The 25,496-nt window shown below is 36.8% G+C and overlaps 1 pseudogene; it reads left to right on the forward strand.

Moving 5' to 3' along the window:
• The first annotated feature begins 20,991 nt into the window (after positions 1-20,991).
• On the forward strand, positions 20,992-21,677 carry LOC101150989 (small ribosomal subunit protein eS4, X isoform-like; annotated as a pseudogene).
• The last annotated feature ends 3,819 nt before the right edge of the window (positions 21,678-25,496 follow it).

The raw sequence follows: 25,496 nt of genomic DNA on the forward strand, positions 1-25,496 counted from the left end.
TTTGTGGCTTTAGAACCTGCATTAGTCCATTCTCACATGGTTATAAAGAATACCTGAAACTGGGTAGTTAATAAAGAAAGGAGGTTTAATTGGCTCACAGTACCACAGGCTGTACAGGAAGCATGACGCCGGCATCTGCTCCGCTTCTGGAAACTTTCACTTATGGCAGAAGGTGAAAGGGAAGCAAGCACATCTTACATGGCCAGAGGAGAAGCAAGAGAAAGACAGGGGAGATGCCACACACTTTTAAACAACTAAATCTCACAAGAACTCACTATTGTGACAACAACACCAAGGGGGGATGGTGTTAAACCATGAGAAGTTGCCCCCATGATCTCCAATCACCTCCCACCAGGCCCCACCTCCAACACTGAGGATTACAATTGAGCATGAGATTTGGTGGGGACACAGATCCAAATCATATCAGAACCAAAGGCTTAGCCAACTAGAATATGAAGTGAACTATTGACAGAGACAAAATTTTACATATGTTTTCAATACCAATCCAATTTTTTTTAAATGAAATTTCAAATTGTTATTGCTTACAGGCTTTTATAACTCTTCAACACTTCATTAAGGCTCTTCTTAAGGACCTCCATGTCTCCCTCCCACCCAACCTTACATGGTTTTTTATTCTTCCCAGACATTTCTCTTCTCCTCTGACATCTAGAATACTAAGCCATCTGGCCCACCTATCCAAAGCTACCCCATCACCAAGGTCCAATTCACATCACACGTCCTATGAAGCGCTCATTGATGTTTGCAGCACACATTGATTTCTCCTTTCCCTTCATATTTGTAATAGTTTCATGGACAGCCCCAGTCAATTTATGCTACTTTGTGCCACTCTCCAATGACACAGGGAAATCTTGGAAGAGTTTAATATCGTGAGCATATTTGCTTTGACTATTCCACCAAACCCAACATTGAATACCATACTAGGCATTTATGAAGTTACATTCAATCACATATTGGAACTGTGACACTGAGGTTGCTAGTTTCTGTTCATTACAGGAACTGTGCTACCATGCCCAGAGGAAGCTTCATATGAGAAAAGCACAATGTTCCTGTAAACAAAACATACCAGATTATTGGGTTATTAATCAAACCTCCCTATGTATTATTAATAGCTACCATTTATTGAAATATCTAATTTTTTTAAAGTATAAGGATAATGTTATAATATTTATCATATTTATTTCAGATTGAATTAGAAATACAATGTTACAGGTTTACTGGAAATCCTCTATTCCTACACCCATTATTCTCCCTCTCTAGGCGCTGGCAACTACTTATTACGAATTTGTGTGTATCCTGTTGATGTTGCGTTTTTTTGTTTTTGTTTTGTTCTGTTTTTTGAGACTGTTCTGTGTTAGTATCCCATGGATCTACATCTGTTGATTTTTTCCCCCAACAGAATTATAAAACTTTTGAGGGCTTATAATCATAATATTAATAATTATAATATATTAATAATAGCTACCACTTATGAAGTACCTACTGTGTGCCAGGTGTTATGTATAACATTTGAAATACTATTTAATTTCAGTTAATGCTCATGCAATCTGATGATTTAGGTAATATTTCCATTTTAAAAATGAGAAAACTGAGGCATGAAGAGTTTAAATAGCTTGCCTAGACTCACACAGGTAGACAATGGCTAAGCCAAGAACAAAACCAGGTTACACAGGGCTTGAAACTTATACAAGTTGGGGTAAGCAGGCTCTCTTAAAGAAAAAGATCTCAAGTATACAAGTATACATATACAAAATTAGGTAAGAAAGAGAATATTCAGAATGAGAACAGAAACAACTGATTACTTGAGCCTTAGATATGCAAGCCCCTTTCTTCTAAGAGGGCTTTGGACAATTCCCCTAAAATATTTACATTGAAAACACTCCCTGGTTGCCACCTGGCTTCCATCAAGAACATTATGTAACATGCAAATGAACCTGAAGCAGCATTAGCTCATGATAAGCCAGGCCCTGAGGCTGAAACAGCATTAGCTCGTGGTAAGTTGGCCTCTGAGCATAGATGGGATTTGGTCTTCTCCAAAGCCCAGATCTCAGGCACCTCTTCCCAAGGGCCTGGTACAGTGTTCAGCACATATTAGGGAGCTAGCTGTGCCCCTGTATGCTGTCCACCTTCTTCACTCTCTCTCATGCCATATGTTAATTCTCTTATAATGTCTAATATTACCTACAGTTATCTTACTTGCATGTTTATTGTCTGTTTCTCCCAAACTCCATGAGATCAGGGACCTTGTCAACCTTTGTTCCTCATCGTATCCTCAACATTTAAACAGTGCCTAAGCCTAATTCACAGTATCAGTGAAGATCTATTGAATAAATGAAATAAATGTTGGCTAAAGGAACACATTAAAATGCATTTGGTTTAAGATAGATCAAAACTTAGGGAATTCATAACAGAAAAAGCTTTAATAACAGAGTTTATAGTATTTGATTGTTTGTCTTGAGGCAGGGTCTTACTCTGTCCACCCAGGCTAGAGTGCAGTGGCAGGATCATAGCTGCAGCCTTGACCTCCTAGGCACACGTTATCCTCTCACCTCAGCCTCCTGCATAGCCAGGACTACACAGGCATGCCACCAGGCCCAGCTATTTTTTTTTTTTTTTAACTTTTGTAGAGATGGGTTCTCACTATGTTTCCCAGGCTGGTCTAAAACACTTGGCCTCAAGCGATCTTCCCACCTCAGCCTCCCAAAGTGCTGGGATTACAGGTGTGAGCCACCATGCCCAGCCAGAGTTTACAGTGTTAGAAACAATGAGTTCATATAGTCTTCTTTATTTATTTTTATTTTTTTATTTTTTGAGACAGAGTTTCGCTCTTGTTGCCCAGGCTAGAGTGCAATGACGCAATCTTGGCTCATGGCAACCTCCACCTACTGGATTCAAGTGATTCTCCTGCTTCAGCCTCCCAAGTAGCTGGATTACAGGACTATGCCACCACGCCCGGCTAATTTTTTGTATTTAGTAGAGATGGGATTTCACTGGTTGGTCAGGCTGGTCTCGAACTCCTGACCTCAGGTGATCCACCCACCTCGCCCTCCCAGTATAATCTTCTTAAAAGCAAATTTATATTTTGTACAAACTATGCATTATATTTAGCTCATTTTATTATAAAAACGTTCAACATTTCAAACCCCCAGTGCAATGAATGAATAGTTCTTCAGCAAGAGTTATTAACTTTTGTTTATAGCAACCATAATAAGGCTGCAATCTAAAATAAAAATATTTAAGAATTATCTTTATTAGCATGGTAATCAAAAAGACATACCCCACGTGCTTTGGGAATCAATAGTCATCTAAAAAAACAGTAACTTCTTTTTTCCAGTGGTAGTTTCTTTTTTATATTTATAGAAATGTAAATTTTGTCCCTTCATGGATTATTTATCTTAAGAAACCATTGGGAAATCAAAAAGGAGAAATGTTTGTTTCTAGGCTATGAATCATAGGAGAAAATTGTACTAAATCTGTTTTTTTTTTCACATTGGCCTACTTGAAAGACTATTTCATTTTTTTTCTCATTTAACATTTAATGAACCCGATCAAAATTCAAAATAGTACAGTTTTGTTTCCTAAAGTTACATAATTGTTTTTGAGGAAAAATATAGACTACATAAAGTTATTGCCTGAGATAAATATTTGAAGTTAAAATATCTTTTATTTTCAGTTGTTCTGTTGAGTACGGCAAAAAAAAAAAAGTCCTCAAAATAACCATAGTTAATGTTTCATTTGGTAATGGTTCACTTCCCTGTTGACTTTCCAAGCATCCATCTTGGAAAGAAGAAACAAGCCTCTGTTTCTGTTTACTTTGGTTAACAAGATTTCAAAATCTTCATTCAGTCTTCTGTTGAATTTTAAGAGTATACTTGCAGCATCAATTTATTTATATTGCTATCAAATGTATGGGGTTAATAGAACTGGAACAATTGACTGGCCAGCTGCAAAAAATGTTAGATACCTCATTGTTTACATTAAAAAAAAATCCAGAAGAATCAGAAACTTAAATAGAAAAAAAGAAACAACAAAAGTGAAAGAAGAAAATATAAGGGACTTCTACTTCTTGCAATAGTAGATTAGGTAATTCAACCAACTATCCTGTTTAGAACAAGGAAAGATATTTTAAAACATGTACCTGCCATATATGATACAACTATTCCATTCTGAGGTATTTACCCAAAAGAAATAAAAATGTATTTCCACAAAAAGACTTTTACACAAATGTTTATAGAAATTTCATTTGTAAGAGCCCAAACTGGAAACAATCCAAATGCCTATCAACTGGTAAATGGATAAACAAATTGTGGGTATAGCTATACAACAGACTGCTACTCAGTATTAAAAAGCAGGGAACTACTGATATATGCAACAACACAAATCAATCTTAATATAATTATTTTGAGAGAAAGAAGCCATACAAAAAAGAGTAAACACTGTATGCTTTCATTTATATAAAATTCTAGAAAATGCAAACTAGTTTATCATAACAGAAGGTAAATCAGTGGTTGCGTGGGGATGGAGACTTGTGATGGGGCAGAGGGTAGGGAAGGAAAGATGACCAAGGGCCATGAGGACACTTTTGGGGGTGGTGGATATGTACATTATTTTGATTGTGGTAATGGTTTCATGGTTAAATACCTGTCAAAACTCATCAAATTGTACAATTTATATATGTACACTGTATGTGGACTACACTTTAATCATTGCCTCAGCAATATATACAATAATGACTTCAATCATATATCTCAACAAAAAAAGTCTACTTGAAAGTTTTGGACAGCCTAAAAAGGCACTGAAGAATAACATAGCCAAGATCCAGGAGAAAAGGAATCCCAGAGAGGTGAACCTGGTATTTGGGGTCATTTCTTCCTTTGAGAAGCCCTTTAAATGTTTACCTTAAAAAGAAGAAATACTGAAAATGAATGGGGAAGGCTTCAGAAGAGAACAACAGAACAACCCCAAAGAAGTGTAAAGAATGAGAAAATAAAAATAAGAGGCCAGACCAGTAGCCTGTAATCCCAGCACTTTGGGAGGCCAAGTCAGGAGAATCACTTGAGGCCAGGAGGTCAAGACCAGCCTGGGCAACATAACAGGAATTCATTGCTACAAAGAAATTTTTTTTTAATTAGCCAGGAATGGTGGCACCTGTAGTTGCCTGTAGTCCCAGCTACTCAGGAGGCCAAGGTAGCATTATCACTTGAGCCCAGGATTTTGGGCTTACAGGGAGCCATGATCGCACCACTACACTCCAGCCTGGGTGATAGAGACCTTGTCTCGAAACAAACAAACAAACAAGAACAAAAATTAATGAATCCGAAAACAAGAAATAACTAGCACAACCAATAAAATCAAATGTTGATTTTTTTTAAAAGACTGATAAAATACATTCCAGTAAAATTTAGAAAATTTATAAAAGAAGAAAAGTGAAAATAAATGTGCTAGGAATAAAAAAGGGGACATAACTACAGAGAAAATACATATATTGGCCGGGCGCGGTGGCTCACGCCTGTAATCCCAGCACTTTGGGAGGCCGAGGCGGGCGGATCACGAGGTCAGGAGATCGAGACCATCCTGGCTAACACGGTGAAACCCCGTCTCTACTAAAAATACAAAAAAATTAGCCGGGTGTAGTGGCGGGCGCCCGTAGTCCCAGCTACGTGGGAGGCTGAGGCAGGAGAATGGCGTGAACACGGGAGGCGGAGCTTGCAGTGAGCCGAGATTGCGCCACCGCACTCCAGCCTGGGCGACAGAGCCAGACTCCGTCTCAAAAAAAAAAAAAAAAAAGAAAATACATATATTAAAATCATAAGAAATAAACAACTTTATGCCAATATATTTTAAAATGACAATTTTAGAAAAATGTCACTTATAAGGAGAAGTTTTTTTAAAAAACATAATAAACCAATAACCATGAAAATGTTTGTGTTTAAATAGCAAAGACTTGGAACCAATCCAAATGTCCAACAATGATGGACTGCATTAACAAAATGTGGCACATATACACCATGGAATACTATGCAGCCATAAAAAATGATGAATTCATGTCCTTTGTAGGGACATGGATGAAATTGGAAATCATCATTCTCAGTAAACTATCACAAGGACAAAAAACCAAATACCACATGTTCTCACTCATAGGTGGGAATTGAACAATGAGAACACATGGACACAAGAAGGGGAACATCACACTCTGGGGACTGTTGTGGGGTGGGGGGAGTGGGGAGGGATAGCATTAGGAGATATACCTAATGCTAAATGACGAGTTAATGGGTGCAGCACACCAGCATGGCACATGTATACATATGTAACTAACCTGCACATTGTGCACATGTACCCTAAAACTTAAAGTATAATAATAATTTTAAAAAAAGAAAAAAAAAGGATAAAAAAAGAAAATGTTTGTGTTTAAAAATCCACCTCCTTGTACACACACACACAGGTGTGCACAGCATGCACACAGGTACCACAAATACCAAATCAAAAGCGTTTCACAGAAAAGTTCTAGCAAATACTGAAGGAACAGAATCTCAATCTTATGTTCCAGAGCATTAAAAAAAAAATCCATCAATTTAATGAAGCTAATAGTTCATTTAATAAAACTAATGTTAACTGTTATACCAAAACTAAATGAGAGTATGTAAAAGGAAGATTATAGGCCAATATCACTTATGAACATAAATGTGAAAGTCATAACTAAATAAAATGTTTCTTAAAATCTGAGTATATAAAAAATTCCTCTTGTCTAAACTGCATTTCTCTGAGAAACAGAAATTAGAACAGTATATTAGAAAAAAAATGTAATTTACCATATTAACAAAGCAAATAAAGTTATGCGATTCAACAGTTGGAGAAAATACATTTGATATAACTCAAAACCCATTCATAAATTTTTTAATTGTAGCAAAATAATAATAGAAAGGAATGTCCTTAATCTGAGAATGGGAACCAGCCAAATTCCTAAAGCAAACATTTTATTTAATGGTAAATGTTCTACACATTCCCTTTAAAGTAGGAAAAGTAAAGGATGTTCATTATCACTGAGCAGTGCAGAAAAAAAAAAAAAGAAAAGACAAAAATTACATAAGAGTTTCAAATAAATAACAGAATTGTTATCATTAATAGATGATATGATTGTGAACACAGAAAATCCGGGAAAATTTATGGACAAACTCTCAGAGTTCAACAAGTTATTGGAATACAAGACCAATAGGCAAAACTCAATTATTTTCCCATACACCTGGAACAAACAAGTAGCAATAGTAAATTTTAATATCATGCTTTCACAAATGATAAATACTATATAGTACCAAGGACTAAATCTATAATTTATCTGCAAATTTTTTTGTGGAAAAAGTCACAAAACCTTGCTGAAGGACAGTACAGAAGACCTGAATAAATGGAGATGTTTTGCTGTTCACAGATGAGAATACTCAATATCGTTAAGAGATCAAGACTCTCAAAGTAAATCTATAAAGGCAGTGTAAATCCACTCAAACTACTTGTGCAATTTGACAAGCTGATTCTCAAATTCATATGGAAAAAAAAAGCAAAAAATAGCCAAAGGCTATTGAAGAAGAACATATTTGGATATTAAGCTACAGTGATTTAATACAGCATAGTACTGGTGCAGGGATAGCCAAATATGTCAATGAGAGATAACAACCAAGAAACTGAATAATAATATAAAAAACTTGATAGTTGTCAGACATTGCACTAAATATCATGGGGAAAAACTCAACTAGCCAGTAAATTATATTGGAATAAGTGGTTATTCATAAGGAAAAAAGTAAAATTAGAATTCTATTAAACATAATGAAACATATGCTTTCATTTCATTAAGCATAAATGAAAATAAATTTCAGATAAAAATCAAAAGAGAAAAGCAAAACATTAAGTCTTTTAGACTAAAATATAGAAAAGTATATTTATGACTTTAGGGTAAGGAAGAAAGTTTTAACCAAAACATAAATGAAAACCATAAGGAAAGGCCAAATTTTAAAACCCTGTACCAAAAGACACTGTTAAAAAATGAAAATACTAGTCACTTGAAAGAAGATACTTGCCATGAAACTGACAAAAGATTAGTATCCAGAATATATTAAAAACATATACCAAAAAAATAAGAGCAGGACAAAGTCCAATGTTTAAAGTAGATAATTCTTAGCGGAAAAAGTCTGAACAGTAAATAAAAATATGACTATATACTCAGTTGTGCTTATAGTTAAGAGAATGCAAGAAAAAAATCAAGGTACAATTTCACACTTATATAAATTGGCAAAAACCACTTTGGAGAGTAATTTTCCCATAAACATGGGCATACCGTATGGCCAAGCAATTCTACTTCTAGAGAAAGTTTTGCCCATGTGTACAGAGACCTGCATAAGAATAAATTTGGGAGGATTGTTTGTAAAAGCAAAAAAAAGTAAAACAACCTAAATGTCCATCAACAGAAGAAAAAAAAATGAATAAATTGTGGTTCATACAATTGAATAATGTTCAATAAATGTTCATACAATTGAATGAAAAATTAGAGCTGCAGGCCAGGCGCGGTGGCTCACACCTGTAATCCCAACACTTTGGGAGGCCAAGGCGGGTGGATCACGAGGTCAGGAGATTGAGATCATCCTGGCCAACATGGTACCCTGTCTCTACTAAAAATACAAAAATTAGCTGGGCATGGTGGTGCATGCCTGTAATCCTAGCTACTCAGGGGGCTGAGGCAGGAGAATCACTTGAACCAGGGAGTCGGAGGTTGCAGTGAGCCGAGATCGTGCCACTGCACTCCAGCCTGGGCAACAGAGTGAGACAGGAGACTCCATTTCAAAAAAAAAAAAAGAAAAGAAAAGAAAAATTAGAGCTACAAGTGTCAGCATGGATACTTTTAAAAATATATGAAGTGTAGGAGCAGGTTGAAAGATTACAGAATTATAACACTTATATAAAGTTTTACAGCCTGCAAAACATTATAAAAACCTTATGGACAGAAACATATACAGTAATAGGATAAAAACATGCATGGGCGGCCAGCCGCCCCGTCCAGGAGGTTGGGGGCAGCCCCCGCCTGGCCAGCTGCCCTGTCCGGGAGGTGGGGGGCAGCCCCCGCCCGGCCGCCGCCCCGTCTGGGAAGTGAGGAGCCCCTCTGCCCGGCCGCCACCCCGTCTGGGAGGTGTACCCAATAGCTCATTGAGAATGGGCCATGATGACAATGGCGGTTTTGTCGAATAGAAAAGAGGGAAATGTGGAGAAAAGAAAGAGAGATCAGATTGTTACTGTGTCTGTGTAGAAAGAAGTAGACATAGGAGACTCCATTTTGTTCTGTACTGAGAAAAATTCTTCTGCCTTGAGATGCTGTTAATCTATAACCTTACCCCCAACCCCGTGCTCTCTGAAACATGTGCTGTGTCCACTAAGGGTTAAATGGATTAAGGGCGGTGCAAGATGGGCTTTGTTAAACAGATGCTTGAAGGCAGAATGCTCGTTAAGAGTCATCACCACTCCCTAATCTCAAGTACCCAAGGACACAAACACTGCGGAAGGCGGCAGGGCCCTCTACCTAGGAAAACCAGAGACCTTTGTTCATATGTTTATCTGCTGACCTTCCCTCCACTATTATCCTATGACCCTGCCAAATCCCCCTCTCCGAGAAACACCCAAGAATGATCAATAAATACTAAAAAAATTAGAAAAAAAAAAAAAACACTCATGGGGATGATAAATACCAAATTTGGAACATTAATGATTCCTGGGTAGAGAAATGAAATCAGAGTGAGGTTCACCATATTTGTTAGCTTTTATTTCTTAATGAAAGAAGATATGAAACAAACACAAGATGTTATGACTGTGTAAAGTTGTGTGATAGGTACACAGGTAGTGTAGGGGAGGCAAAATTTTATCACTACTTGCAGGGTTCTCCTGCTGAGCCTGAGAATTAAATTAACATAAGACAGATCAACAGGAGAAAGCATTCAATTTTTAAATTTTATTTTATTTTATTTTGAGACAGGGTCTTGCTCTGATGCTCAGGCTGGAGTGCAGTAGCATGATCATGGCTTACTGCAGCCTCAGCCTTCCAACTCAGCATGCCACCCCCTGCCCCCAGGCCACCCAGTAGCTGGGACTACAGGCACATGCCACCATGCCCAGCTCAAATTTATTTAATATAAATTTTACATGGCACGGGAGCCTTCATGAAGAATAAAGACTCAAAGAAGCAGTTAGTTAGAGTTCAATGAACACTTGCATACTGAACTGGACAAAAAATAGTAAATTATGAAACTGGGACAAGGCAAAGGGGCTTGGGCAGGGTAGTTAATTAGGTAGAGAAGCCCGTCCTTGATGATAAGAATATTTTCCTTCTTATGTGGAGAGAACAACTTTCACATGGGAATTGTGTCTCCTCCATTAAAGAAACAGAAGGAAGGGGTGGGTGTGTTGGTTCACGCCTGTAATCTCAACACTTTGGGAGCCCAAGGCAGGAGGATCCCTTGAGGCCAGGAGTTTGAGACCAGCATGGTCCACATAGCACAACCCCATCTCTACGAAGAATAAAAATAAAAAAATTCCAGCTACTCGGGAGGCTGAGGTTGGAGGGTCGCTTGATCCCAGGAATTTGAGGCTGCAGTGAGCTATGATCGCACCACTGCACTCCAGCCTGGGTGACAGAGCAGACCCCTTCTCTAAAGAAAAGTTGAGTGGGGAAGGTCAGAGTGATCTTCTTACATCTGCTGTTTTTCATGTGCCTTTAGCTCAAAATGGTCAAGGTACCAGGGCAACATATTTTGGGGTGGCAGATTGTTAATTCCTTCAGTAGTTACTATGACATTGCACTATATACTTTTTTGTATGTTTAATGTATTTCATAATTTCAAAAAGAGAGAAACTTGCATAAACAGATACTGAATACCTGTCTGGCAATGAAGTAGTGTGGGGAAATAGACAATGACCCAAGTGATCAAGTCCTCAGTGAATGAGGATGTATGAACTAGGAAGAGTAGAGGGCAGCAACAAAGAGAGCTATCTGGCACCATCGTCTAATGGCATGTGCTTCACAGGGTCTGGATGGAAAAAGGAGCAGGCAGCCTGGTATCAACATTAAATTTAAACATCATTCTTTTCATTTACAGGAGAAGTTTCTGAAGCCCAGGAACCATCAAAAGTCTACATAGGCATAAGTTAATCAACTTTGCTAGCTTGGGGCCCAAATAAAAAGATCTGTGGGCCCCAGATCTTTGCTCATGGCCACAGGGCATGGCAGTGCTCCTAAAATTGTGGTTGATGGTGCAGCAGCCTGAGATTTCCAACCTGAGTCAGTGGTGAAGGAGCACATTGTAGCAATGCTGTGAGGAGAAAATTGGATTCCATTCTTCTGGGTTCATTCCAAGGGAGACACGGAAATCCTCTCAGAGGGAATGAACCTGAGCCAATCTGATTATCAGAACACTTGGACTTTTCAGTAGAGGCAAGTGAAGCTCTGAGTCCCAGAAGGAGAGCTCATGTCCAGTGCAGCACCCCCTAAAAATATAAATTTGGTATTGGCTAGCAACATCTTGCCAGGACTTGTTTATATTTCTAGACTTCTGTGAATGTTATCCACATTATAAAGTATGTTCCAAACATCAGCTAAAATCACATTTTTTATTTAATAGAGGTAGACGATACCAATGCTGACCTATACGGAAAATCCTGGAACACCTAACTTCTAAGAAGTAACTAAAAACAAACAAATAAATCCTAAGACACAAGGTAACCTCATTGGCACTTGGAAGGAAAGTAGAAGTTTTAAGGCTTTTTGTAGTATTTTATGGGTCTGTACAGCTGGCAGGCCTACCAACAGCCAAAGAGACAATTATAGGGTAATTATAGGGTAAGACAATTACCCTGAGAATTATGGCATCTCAGGGTAGAAAGAAACTTACCTCACTGTACAGAAAAAACACTTATCAAAGATGTAATGACTCTCAGAATCAGTGATACTGTTTTACTCAAGATTTGGGAAAGATGTAGGCACAATATTAAGTCTAAAGATTATGTCAGCTCAAAGGATCAAACAAAACATTATAACATGGTTTCATCCACTATGATTTGGGAGAAAGGTTGATGTGGGCCATTTTTAGAAAATCTATAATTAAATAGCTGCAAACAAAGATTTCTTGATATAATTCAGAACACTTGGTGGGGCTGAGCTGTTAAAGAATGTACAAAGATTTATTGAAGCAGAAAGAAGAAAATTAAGGGGTCAGGGACAACAGTGCAGGACAGAGGGGGACTGGAGTAAGAAACTGTCCTAGCCAGGAAGAAACAACCATGCTTATTAGTAAAAATTAAAATTCAGTATGGAAAACAGAATCCAAGAAAATACACAAACACATAATGCATTTTGGGGTGATAAGATCATCTTTTCAAATGTACTCTTACTACATTTTTATTACCATTAAAATTGACTAAAATAGAGAATAAGAAGCCAAAAAACAATGTCAATGATTCTGTTAGCTTCACAGCTGAAATTCACTGCGCTCCAGCCTGGTGACAGAGTGAGATTCCGTCTCAAGAAAAGAAAAAAAAAAGAGCCAAAGACCAAGAACGAGTACAAATTATAAGTCAAACAAGTAAGGCCTTCCACTCATGTATCAAGGCTTATTATAAAGTCATGCTAATTGAAAGAGTATAGTCAGAGTTAGACTAATAAACCAATATTTTAAAAATACAAAATGTGGAACTTATCTCTCCAACTGTGGAAAACTGAAATATGACAGTGGTAGCATTACATTCCAGTCTGGGGGAAGGGATACATTTATTCAGTAAATATTATTAGGGCAATTCATTATTCAAGCAGGAAAAAAATCCAGATTCCCATTTTATGTCACTTGGAAAAATAAATTCCAGGTAAATTGAAGAACTAAGTATGAAATATAAAACTTAAAAGTTTTCAAAGAAACTATAGAATAATCTCTTTGTGACTCCAGGGCAAGAAAAGATTTATTCAATAAATGAACAAATACATAAACAAAAAATCCCATACTCTAAAAATATATACAAACAAATGACTGTATTAAAATTTAAGACTTTTATACATAAAAAACAGACCTCTGGAAGAATATATAATATCTGTATTAGTAACCAAATACAAAATATTAAATTAATATTAAATAAATATTAACATTAAATATTAAAATTAACATAAAAAGTTTAAATTTATATATCAATCAGAGAAAGAAAAAACAACAAGGAAATGAATAACATAAATGAACAGGCAATTCACAGAAAAGGAAATCCAAATGACAAATAACACAGGAAAATATACTTATCCTAATTAGTAATCAGGAAAATTCAAAAATAAGATTTCCTTTCACACCCATCAGACTGGAAACTGCAAAGTTTCTCAGAGCTAAGTGTTGGACTCATGCGGAGCAACAACAGTTCTCATATCTTTCTGGGATGCACCTACTTCACAGAGCAATTTGGCAACATTTGATAAAAATGATGATGCACAGTCAATTCACTTCTGATATGTACTAGTATTTTCAGTGCAGCATTGTATTTAATAGCAGAAGAAAAGGAAACAATCTAAATGTCCACCAACAAGAGAATGAATAAATGAATTGTGGTTTATTAACCCAATGTAAAAATGAAAGAACTAGAGCTGGGCCAGGTGCAGTGGCTCACACCTGTAATCCCAGCACTTCGGGAGGCCACAGTGGGTAGATCACGAGGTCAGGAGTTCAAGACCAGCCTAGCCAAGATGATGAAACCCCGTCTATACTAAAAATACAAAAATTAGCCAGGTGTGGTGGTGGGTGCCTGGAATCCCAGCTACTCAGGAGGCTGAGGCAGAGAATTACTTGAATCCGGGAGGCAGAGGTTGCGGTGAGCCGAGATCAGGACATTGCACTCCAGCCTGGGCAACAGAGAGAGACTTCGTCTCAAAATAAAAAATAAAAAAAAGAACCAGAGCTACATATGTCAGCACGGGTAAATCCCTTTCACTGAGTGAAAAAGAAGTGGGAAGGAACACAAGGAAAGGAAAGACATTGGTCAGTGGATACAAAGTTATAGTTAGATAAGAGAAAGAAGTTCTGGTATTCTATTGCATGGCAGGAGGACTATAGTTAATAATAATGTACATTTCAAAATAGCTACAAGAGAGGATTTTAAATGTTCTCACCACAAAGAAGTGATAAACATTTGAGGTAATAGATATGTGAACTACCCTGATTTGATCCTTCCCTAATGTATCAAAATATCACATTATACCCTATAAATATACATAATTATTATTTGTCAAATAAAGATTATTTAAAAGACAATTTGCAAACATATATATGTATTACTTATTTTTATATACACATTTACCATGAAATTTAAAAATAAAAGCAAATAGTTATAGATAGTAATTATATTACATAAATGTGAAATAAAAGCATATGAACATTTATAAAGCTGTTAAACATTAAACCTCTGACAGTAATTGACTCAGAGAAGAAAAAAGGGTAATAGGACTGGAGATAAATACAGAGCAGGCTTCAACTCTATCTGTATCGTTTTCTTTCTCTCCAAAAATCTATAATAAATATGGTAAAATGTTAACATTTGAAAGATATGAGTAGTGGGTATAATTTATTCAACAAATACTCACTAGAATGTGTCAAGCACTGTTCCAGGCTGGGGATACAGCAATGACTAGGACATCAAAGTCTCCAATCACACAAAGCTCACATTGTATTGGGAAGATGGACCACATAAAAATAAAACAAATTTCTATGATAGATAGTTAAGTGCTGTGAAGAAAAATAAAGCAAAAAAAAAAAAAAAAAAGTGATTGAGGGGGAGTATTCTGGAAAAATTGCAGAGTAGGGAGCACCAGAAATTTGTCTTCCCACCTAGACAACAATTATACTGGCAGAATGTGTCTGGTTTAACCGTAGCTGAGAGCTGTGTACGTGTTGCTGGAGCAGCTTACACAGCTTGCTGGAGCCAGAATGGGCAAAACAAGCATTGTTCTCCAAATACTGGGGATCTGTGTTCAGATTACTGATAGCTGCTTCTGATCACAGATTTGCAGACAAAGGGCAGGTGACCATTGCTATTTCACTCCTTCTCATTGTTGCAAGCCCCTCCCCCTCCAGCTGAGGTGACTTTCAATGGATTTAAAAGGCCAGCACCATTTTTTTCTTTCTTCACTTTTCTTTTTTGTCTTTTTTTGGATCCAGACTTTAAAGACTATGACTTTCAAAAACAACTGCATCAGAAAAATGAGAAAGTGACCACACATGTCCAGGGAAGGGTACAAGCTCAGAGAAGACCTGAGAAAACCTTAAGTTTAATATTCAGGATGATCCTTGGTAAAGAGACAACCTACCACAATAAAAAAATAAATAAATCAACAATAACAGAAACAGCAAGCCCTGGCAAAAGGAGTTTTCCAGAGAATCTGATTTCCAGAGTTACCACATTATTAGATTCAAATGTCCAGTTTTCAACAAAAATATCAAAAGGAATACAAGGCAACAGGAAAGTTTAGCACATTAAAAGAAAAAAAATACATCAACAGAAACTGTTCCTGAAAAAGACCTGATGGAAGAGCTACTAGACAATGATTAAAACGATTGTCTCAAAGATGCCCAAAAAACTAAAAGAAGATGTACAGAAAGTCAAAAAAATGATGATAAACAAAATGGAAATATCAGTAGAGACAGAAAACCTAAAAAGATACCAAAAAGAATTGCTGAAGCTGAAAAGTACAATAACTGTAATTAAAAGTTCGCTAAAGGAATTCAAAGGCAGATTTGAGCATGCAGAAAAAAGAATCAGTGAACTTGAAGAGAGGACAATGGAAATTATCTAGTCTGAGAAACAGAAAGAAAAAAAGGTTGAAGAAAAGTGAACAGAGCCAAAGGGACATGTTGGATACCATCAAGTGGATTAATATACACATTGTCAGAATTAAACAAGAAGAAAGAGAAAAAGGGGCAAAGAGAATATTTGGAGAAATAATGGCTGAAAACTTCCCAAATTTGATAAAAGGTATGAATATAAACATCCAATAAGCTCAATTAATTCCAAGAAAGATGATTTCAAGACAGAGAGAATCTTGAAAGCAGCAAAAGTAACTCATCACATAAAATGGATTCTTAATAAGACTCTCAGCAGATTTCTCATCTGTGACTTTGGAGGCCGGAGGTAGTGGGCCAATATAGTCAAAGTGCTAAAAGAAAACAACCTGTTAATCAAGAATCCTGTATCCAGCAAAATTGTCCTTTAAAAAAGTTAGAAATTATTAGGTTGGTGCAAAAGTAATTGCGGTTTTTGTTATTCTTCAAAAGAATTGTTATTCTTCAAAAAGAATAACAATTACTTTTAAAATGGCAAAAACCACAATTACTTTTGCACCAACCTAACAAGCTATTCCTAGATAAATAAAAGTTATGAGAGTTAGTTACTGCTAGATCTGCCATGCAAGCAATTAAATAGTTCTATACAGTAAATCAAAGACATATGAAGAAATAAATATCTCAACTAAGGTAAATACACAGGCAATTAGAAAAGCTAGCATTTTTGTAACAATGGTTTGTAACTTTTTTTCTGTATTATTTAAGAGACTAAAGCATTTAAAAGAATTATTAGTTTATGTTTTGGGGCACAAAATGTATAAGAATGTAATTTTGTAACATCAACAACTGAAAGGGGCAAGAATGGAGCTATAAAGAAGCAGAGTTTTTATGTGTTATTGAAGTTAAACTAGTAAAAATTCAAAATAGTGTTATAACTTTAGTATGTTAAATGTCATCCCCATGGTAACCACAAAGAAAATAGCTATAGATTATACACAAAAGGACATTAGAAAGAAACTCAAAATTTTTACTACTAAAAAAACAAGTAATTACAAAAGAAGACAGCAATGACAGAAATGAGAGACAAAAATGCTACAGGAAAATTGAAAACAAGTAGCAAAATTACAGAAGTAATTAATAATAATTACTTTAAATGTAAATGTATTAAACTCTCCAGTCAAAATACAGATATTGGCAGAATGGATCAAAACACATGCTCCAAATATACGCTATCTATAAGAGACTCACTTTCAATCCAAAGGCACAAATAAGTGGAAAGCAAAAGTATGGAAAAAGATAGTTTATGCAAATTACCAAAGAGAGCAGAGGGGGCTATACTGATGTCAGGCAAAAGAGACTTTAAGTCAAAAAAGATTATGAGAGAGAAATATATACATGCATGTATATATTCAAAAAGCTTCAATACAATTATAAGCATTTACACACCTAATAACAGACCATCAAAATATGAAGCAAAAGCTCATAGAATTAAAGAGAGAAATAGACAGTTCTACAATAATAGTTGGAACTTCAATATTCTACTTTTAATATTGAATAGAACAATCACGCAGAATATAAGGAAATAGAGGACTTAGACAACACAAAAAACCAACCAATCTATTGAATATATATATATAATATATATATAAATACACACTGTATTAGTCAATTCTCACATTGCTATAAAGAAGACCTGAGACTGGGTAGTTTATAAAGAAAAGAAGTTTAATTGGTTCACGGTTTCACAAGCTATACAGGAAGCATGGCTGGGGAGGCCTTGAGGAACTTACAATCATGGCAGAAGGCAAAGGGGAAGCAGGTATGTCTTACATGGCTGGAGCAGGAGGAAGAGTGAAGGGGTAGGTGCTACCCACTTTTAAAAACAACCAGATCTCATAAGAACTCATTTACTCTCATGAGAACAGCAAAGGGGAAGTCAACACCATGATCCAATCACATCCCACCAGGCCCCTCCTCCAGCATTGGTGATTACAATTCAACATGAGATTTGGGCAGGGAAATAAATCCAAACCATATCACACACACTATATATATGTTGTATTATATATAATATTATATTATCTATTAGATCAATAAACCAATAGATCTAACAGACATATGCAAAATATTCTATGTAACAACAGCATACGCATTCTTCTCAAGTGCACGTAGGACATTTTCCAGAATAGACCATATATTAGGCCACAAATTAAGTCTTATATTTAAAAAGATAGACATCATACGAAGTATCTACTCTGATGACAGCGAGAAGTTAGAAATCAATAACATAAATTCATAAATTTGTGGAAATTAAACAACACACTCTTAAATCACCAATGGGTCAAAGAAGAAATAACAAGGGAAATTAGAAAATATTTACAGGAGAAAGAAAATTTAAAAAAAAATACCAAAATTTATGGGATGCAATGACAGCAGTGCTAAGGGAGAAATTTATAGCTTTAAACACTTACATTAAAAAACAAGAAACATCTCAAATCAACAACCTAACTTTACAAATTAAAGAACTAGAGGCCGGGTGCAGCGGCTCATGCCTGTAATCTCAGCACTTTCAAAGGCCAAGGCAGGTGGATCACGAGGTCAGGAGTTCAAGACCAGCCTGGTCAAGATGGTGAAACCCCATCTCTACTAAAAATGCAAAAATTAGCTGGGCGTGGTGGCGGGCACCTGTAATCCCAGCTACTCAGGAGGCTGAGGCAGGAGAATCACTTGAACCTGGGAGGCAGAGGTTGCAGTGAGCCGAGATCGCGCCACTGCACTCTAGCCTGGGCGACAGAGCAAGAGTCCGTCTCAAAAAATAAAATAGAACAAACTAAACCCAAAGCTAGCAGAAGGAAGAAAATAATAAAGATCAAAGCAGAGATAAATAGAGAAGAGAAAAACAAAAGAGAAAAATCAATGAAACCAAAAGTTGGTTCTTCAAAAAGATGAACAAAAATGACAAATCTTTAGCCAAACAGACTAAGAAAAAAAAAAAGAGAAGACTCAAATTATAAAAATCAGAAATGTAAGGACATTACTACTGATTCTATAGAAATTTTAAAAGACTGAAAGAGAATACCATGAACAATTGTACACCAATAAATTGAATAACCTATATGAAATGGACAAACTCCTAGAAACACAAAACATACCAAGACTAAATCATGAATAAATGGAAAATCTGAATAGACCCATAACTAGTAAGGAGACAATCAGTAATCAAAAATCTCCCAACAAAGTACAGCCCTGGACCTGATGGCTTCAGGGGTGTAGTCTATCAAACATTTAAAAAAGTAAAACCAATCCTTCTCAAATCTTTAATTTTAAAAAATTTAAAAAATTTTTAAATATTAAAAAATGTTCTTTAATTTTTACAGAAAGATTTGAGAAGGATCTTTAATTTTAATCTAAAAATTAAACAGAAAGGAACACTTCCTAATTCAGTCTTTGAGGTCAGCATTACTCTGATGCCAAAAACCAGACAAAGACACTATAAGAAAACTACAGACCAATATCCCTTATGAATACTGATATAAAAATACTCAACAAAATATTAGCAAACCAAATTCAGCAGCATCTTAAAAGTATTATACGACTTGACTCAGTGGAATTTATTCTTGGAATACAAGAATGGTTCAACATACAAATATTAGTCAATGTAATATAACACATTAACAGAATGAAGGAAAAACAACACGATTATCTCAATTGATGCAGAAAAAGCATTTGACAAAATTCAACACCTTTTCACGATTAAAAACACACACACACACTGAAGAAAACTAGGAATAGATGGAAACTATGTCAACATAATAAAAACCATATATGAAAAACCTGCAATGAATATCATATTCAATGACGAAAGACTAAAATCTTTTCCTCTAAGAAAACAAAGAAGCTAAGCACAGTGGCTCATGCCTGTAATCCCAGCATTTTGGGAGGCTGAGGCAGGCAGATCGCAAGGTCAGGAGAATGAGACCAGCCTGGCCAACACGGTGAAACCGCGTCTCTACTAAAAATACAAATATTAGCTGGGTGTGTTGGCGGATGCCTGTAATTCCAGCTACTCAAGAAGCTGAGGCAGGAGAATTGCTTGAACCTGGGAGGGGAGGTTGCAGTGAGCCAAGATCGCGCCATTGCTCTCCAGCATGGGTGACAGAGCGAGACTCCATGTCAAAAAAAAAAAAAAAAAGAAAACAAAGAAAGGATGCTTCCTTTCACCACATTTATTCAACATAGTAACATAGTACTGGAGTTCTAGCCAGACAATTAGGTAAAGAGAGAGAGAGATCAAAATTGTAAAAAAGAAGTAAAATGATCTCTGTTCCCAGATGATATGATTTTATCTGTAGAAAATCCTAAAGATTCCACAAAAACACTGTTAGAACTAATAAGTGAATTTAACAAAGTAGCAGGAAACAAAATCAACAGACAAAAATCAGTTGCATTTCTCTATACTAACAATGAACTAGTTAGTTCCTTTTGGAAAAGGAAATTACAAAAACTATTCTACTTAAAACTGCATCAAAAAGAGTAAAATACTTATGAATCAACCAAGGAGGTAAAAAACTTAAGCAACAAAAAATACAAAACATTGTTAAAATAAATTAAAGGAGACATAATAGAAACACACCTCATAGTCTTGGATTAGAAGACTTAATAAGATGTCACAATACTATCCAAAGTGATCTACAGATCCAGTGCAATCCCTATTATCCAATGACTTTTTTGGCAGAAATAGAAAAACCCATCCAGGGACATATTTTCCTCTATCCTCCCTAGGCTGGGGCTGTCTCAGGTCTTGGGACTCTGGCAGGGGACTGCCGGGCAGAGGCAAAGGGACTGCAGCCTCTGTGGTTGGCCAGGCCAGGCTCCAGGGAGAAAAGCAAATGCTGGGCTAGGGTAGGGGCTGGGTGGGGGCAGATCTGGTGCCGCTGGCAGGAAGCACTTTATCTCTGACCTGGCCAAACATCCTCCAACCCCAAGAGAAATGGCTTTTCCTCCCAGACCAGAGCTACAGGTGGGCCAGGAACATGGACTGCAAGTCCAGGACAGGTGAACACTGGGTCTGCCTGCCAGAGAAAGGTTTTCTTCATCATTGTCTTTTTGGCACGGCCTGACTTTACACTGTGTGGGTGGTCCCAAGAAGCATCTGAAGTGAGCAGCAGCCCCAAAGCATTGGATGCTGGATGAATTAACCAGTATGTTTGCTCCTTGTACATCCACTGGTCCCTACAAGCTGAGAGTCTCTCCTCATCATTTTCCTAAGGAACTGACTTAAGTATACCCTGACAGGAGATGAAGAAAAGAAGATCTGCATGCAGCGGTTCATTAAGATTAATGGCAAGGTCTGAACTGATATAACCTACCCTGCTGGTTTCATGAATGTCATCAGCATTGACAAGACCAGAGAGCATTTCCATCTAATCTATGACACTAAGGGTCACTTCGCTGTTCATCCTATTACACCCCAGGAGACAAAGTACAAGTTGTGCAAAGTGAGAAAAACCTTTGTGAGCACAAAAGGAATCCCTCATCTGGTGACTCATGACGCTTTCACCGTCTGCTACCCTGATTCCCTCATCAAGGTGAATGACCCCATTTAGACTGACTTGTAGACTGGCAAGATTACTGATTTCCTCAAGTTTGACACTGGTAGCATACGTATGGTTACTGGAGGTGCTAATCTGAGACAAACTGGTGTGATCACCAACAGAGAAAAGACATCTTGGATCTTTTGATGTGGTTCATGTGAAAGATGCCAATGGCAACAGCTTTATCACCAGGCTTTCCAACATTTTTGACATTGGCAAGGGCAGCCACTGCTGAAGACAGGGACAAGAGACTGGCAGCCAAATCAGTGGGTAAAATGGTCTCTAAGTTACATGTTAGAAAGGTCTTTGTACTTACTTAAAGATAATACAGCATGAAAAAAAAGAAAGAAAGAAAACCCCACCCTAAAATTCAAATAGAAGCTCAAGAGTCCTGGTCAAAACAATATCAAAAAAAGAACAAATCTGGGAGACTCACACTTCCTGATTTCAACATTTACTACAAAGCTACAGTAATTATAACATGTGGTGATGACACAGGATAGATGTATAGATCAGTGGACTAGAATTAAGAGTCCAAAAATAAACTTTCACATATATAGTAAATTGATTTTTAATTGGGTACCAAGACCATTCAATGGGTAAAGAATAATCTCTTCAACAAATAGTGCTGAGATAACTGGATATCCACATACAAATGAAGGAAGTTGGACCCTTACCTTACATTACTTACAAAAAGTAACTCAAAATGTATCAAACACCTAAGTGTAAGACCTAAGATTATAAAACTTTTAGAAGGGCAAAAGCTTCATGACACTGGATTTCACAATGATTTCTTGGATAACCAAAGGCACAGGCAACAAAAGAAAAAAAATAGACAAATTGGACTTAAAGAAAAATTTTAAACTTTGTGCATGAAAAGAGTAAAAAAGGCAACCTACAGAATGAGAGGAAATACTTGCAAACTATATATCTGACAAGGATTAATATCCAGAATATATAAAGAACTCCTAAAGCTCAACAACAAAAGATCCAATTAAAAAACGGGCAAAGAACTTGAATAGACATTTCTCCAACAAGGATATATAAATGGCCAATAAGCATATGAAAAGATGCTCAACATCACTAATCATTAGAGAAATGCACATCAAAACTACAATGATATACTACTTCACACCCATTAGAATGGCTACTATTTTAAAAAAAAACAAAACAGAAAATAAGAAGTGTTGGTGAGGATGTAGAGAAATTGGAACCCTTGTGCACTGTTAGTAAGAATGTAAAATGGTACAGCCACTGTGAAAAACAGCACAGCAGTTCCTCAAGAAATTAAAAATAGAACTATCATATGATCCAGCAATTCCACTTCTGGGTATATGCCCAAAATTATTAAAAACAGGGTCTTGAGATATGTGTAAACCCATGTTCATATAAGTTATTCACAATAGTTAAAACATGGAAGCAATCCAAGTGTCCATCAACAGATAAATGGATAAACAAAATGTGGTATATACTACAATGGAATAATATTTAGCCTTATAAAGAAAGAAATTCTGACATATGCTACAACAGAGATGAACCTTGACAACATTATACTAAGTGAAATAAGCCAGTCACAGAAAGACAAATACCGTATAAGTCCACTTATATGAGTTACTTAGAGCAGTCAAAATTATAGAGACAGACGGTAGAGTGGTGGTTGCCAGAAGCCGAGGGGAGGAAGAAATGGGGAGTTGTTATTTCATGGGTACAGTTTCAGGTTTACAAGATAAAAAGAGTTATGGCAGCCAGGTGTGGTGTCATGTGCCTGTAGTCTCAACAACTCTGGAGGCTGAGGCAGGAGGATCACTTGAGGTCAGGAGTTCGAGGATATAGTGCAGTATGACTGCGCCTGCAAACAGCCACTACACTCCAGCCTAAGCAACATGAAACTCTATCTCTTTTAAAAGTTTTAAAATTTTAAAATAAATTTTAGCCTGGGTATGGTGGCTCACGCCTATAATCCCAGCACTTTGGAAGGTTGAGGCAGGCAGATTGCTTCAGCCCAGTAGACCAGCCTGGGCAACAGGGCAAAACCGTGTCTCCACAAAAAACACAAAAATTAGCTGGGCATAGTGCTGCATGCCTGTAATCCCAGCTACTCGGGAGGCTGAGATGGAAGGATCACTTGAGCCCAGGAGGTTGTGGCTTCAGTGAGCCAAGATCATGCCATTGCACTCCAGCCTGGGTGACAAAGCAAGGCCCTGTCTTGAAAAATAAAATAAATTAAAAAAAATTTTTTTAGGAATTACGGAAATGGATGGTGGTGATGGTTACACAACATTATGAACGTATTTAATACCACAGAACTGTACACTTAAAATGGTTAAGATTGTAAATGTTATATGTATTTTAACACAAAAAACTGGAGGTGTGTTATGTGTACATTTTAACACAATAAAAAATTACAGATGTGGTGGCTCATGCCTGTAATCCCAGCACTCTGGGAGGATCATTTGAGCCCAGGAGTTTGAGACTGCAGTGAGCTATGATCACGCCACTGCACTCCAGCCTGGGCAACAAGAGTAAGACCTTGCCTTGAAAAAAAAAAAAAAAGGAGGAAAATATTTATGCAGGGGTGGGCAGTATGCCATTCAAACAGCATGGATTCAGCCCAGCACACTGGCTCATGCCTGTAATATCAGCACTTTGGGACACCGAGGTGGGAGGATTGCTTGAGACCAAAAGTTGGAGACCAACCTGGGCAACAAAGTGAGACCTTGTTTCTTAAAGAAAAAAAACAAAACAAACAAAAAAGCCCACAAAAAAACAAATAGTACAGTTAATGGTTAGGAAGGCTACTCTGAGGAGGTGATGACTGAGCACCTAGATGTAAACTAATTAAGGAAGCCAGTGGTGTTTAGGAATGTTTTCTTCTACATGAAAACAACACAACATTTCCTAGAAACATAAAAGAAGACATAAATATCTAGAGAGACATTCCATATTCCTGGATGAATACTCTAAATTATCTCATTTTTTTCTCAAAATTAATTGACAAAATAATTCTAAGATTAATCCAGAAAAATAACTGATATAGAGTAACCAACAAAATACTGAAAAAGAAGGATAATACAGAGGAATTTGATCTCCTAAATAATAATAAATCTTGAAATCCATATTAATTAAAATACTGTTCAAGAACAGAAAAATCAATAGGGAAAGAATGGATTATTTAAGTGTTATTACAATTGGGCAACAGTTTTCTAAAATTTAGATTCCTAACTCATTCCTCACACCAAAATTATAGATGGCAGAACCTGCAGAAATGAAAATAAGCATCTCTGAATTTCGGCGTTTTTTAAAAAACCTAGAACATCGTAAGTTCTCAAACACTGTATGGCAAATGAATTAATAAATGAATGAGATGAGACATAGAGCTCCTTACTGAGGAAATGAAAGGAGTTACCTTGCATTTTATTATTTGTTTAATTCACTCGTTTATCCATTTAATTCACCTATATTGAGCACCCACTTGGTGCCGTCAACATCTCAAGGTATAGGAATGACTGACGTCTCAACATGTCCAGGAAGGTCGATCATATTTCTCACAATAAAGGGCTCCACCCAGGTCCAACTTTCAAGCAGATCCCCTTTTACCTAAAAGGTACTTAGCATTCTGGAAGCCTCAGTATTTGTTCCTTCCATTACAGGAACCCAGATGTGGTCTGCTCACAGTACTAACAAAAAGAGTGGATCTTCTAATTCATCTTCCTCAGCAGCACAAACTCTTCCCACCCTAGGAGGAGAAACCAGGCTGAGATGTATGGAAGCCTCCAGTACTAAGCTACCCAGACAGAAAGCAACATCCAGGTCAAAGCATCACTGTCTGACCACATGACCCTTCTACACCTGAGCCCCCAAGGCACTGCTAGGAGTCAACAGCTCCACCTGGTGACCAGAGGCTGGCCTTCATCAAAGCCTCAGGCACTGCAGCAGTTGAGAATTTCTCTTTATGGGTATTTCCTCAGGCATAAATAAAGTAACTAAAACATACGTTTTCATTGTCTGCTACTTATGGAATAAACATTAATGTTTTGTGTTTTCAAAGCTATTT

The sequence above is a fragment of the Gorilla gorilla genome, chromosome 7 (assembly GCF_029281585.2).
Source record: "Gorilla gorilla gorilla isolate KB3781 chromosome 7, NHGRI_mGorGor1-v2.1_pri, whole genome shotgun sequence".
Lineage (NCBI taxonomy): Eukaryota > Metazoa > Chordata > Mammalia > Primates > Hominidae > Gorilla > Gorilla gorilla.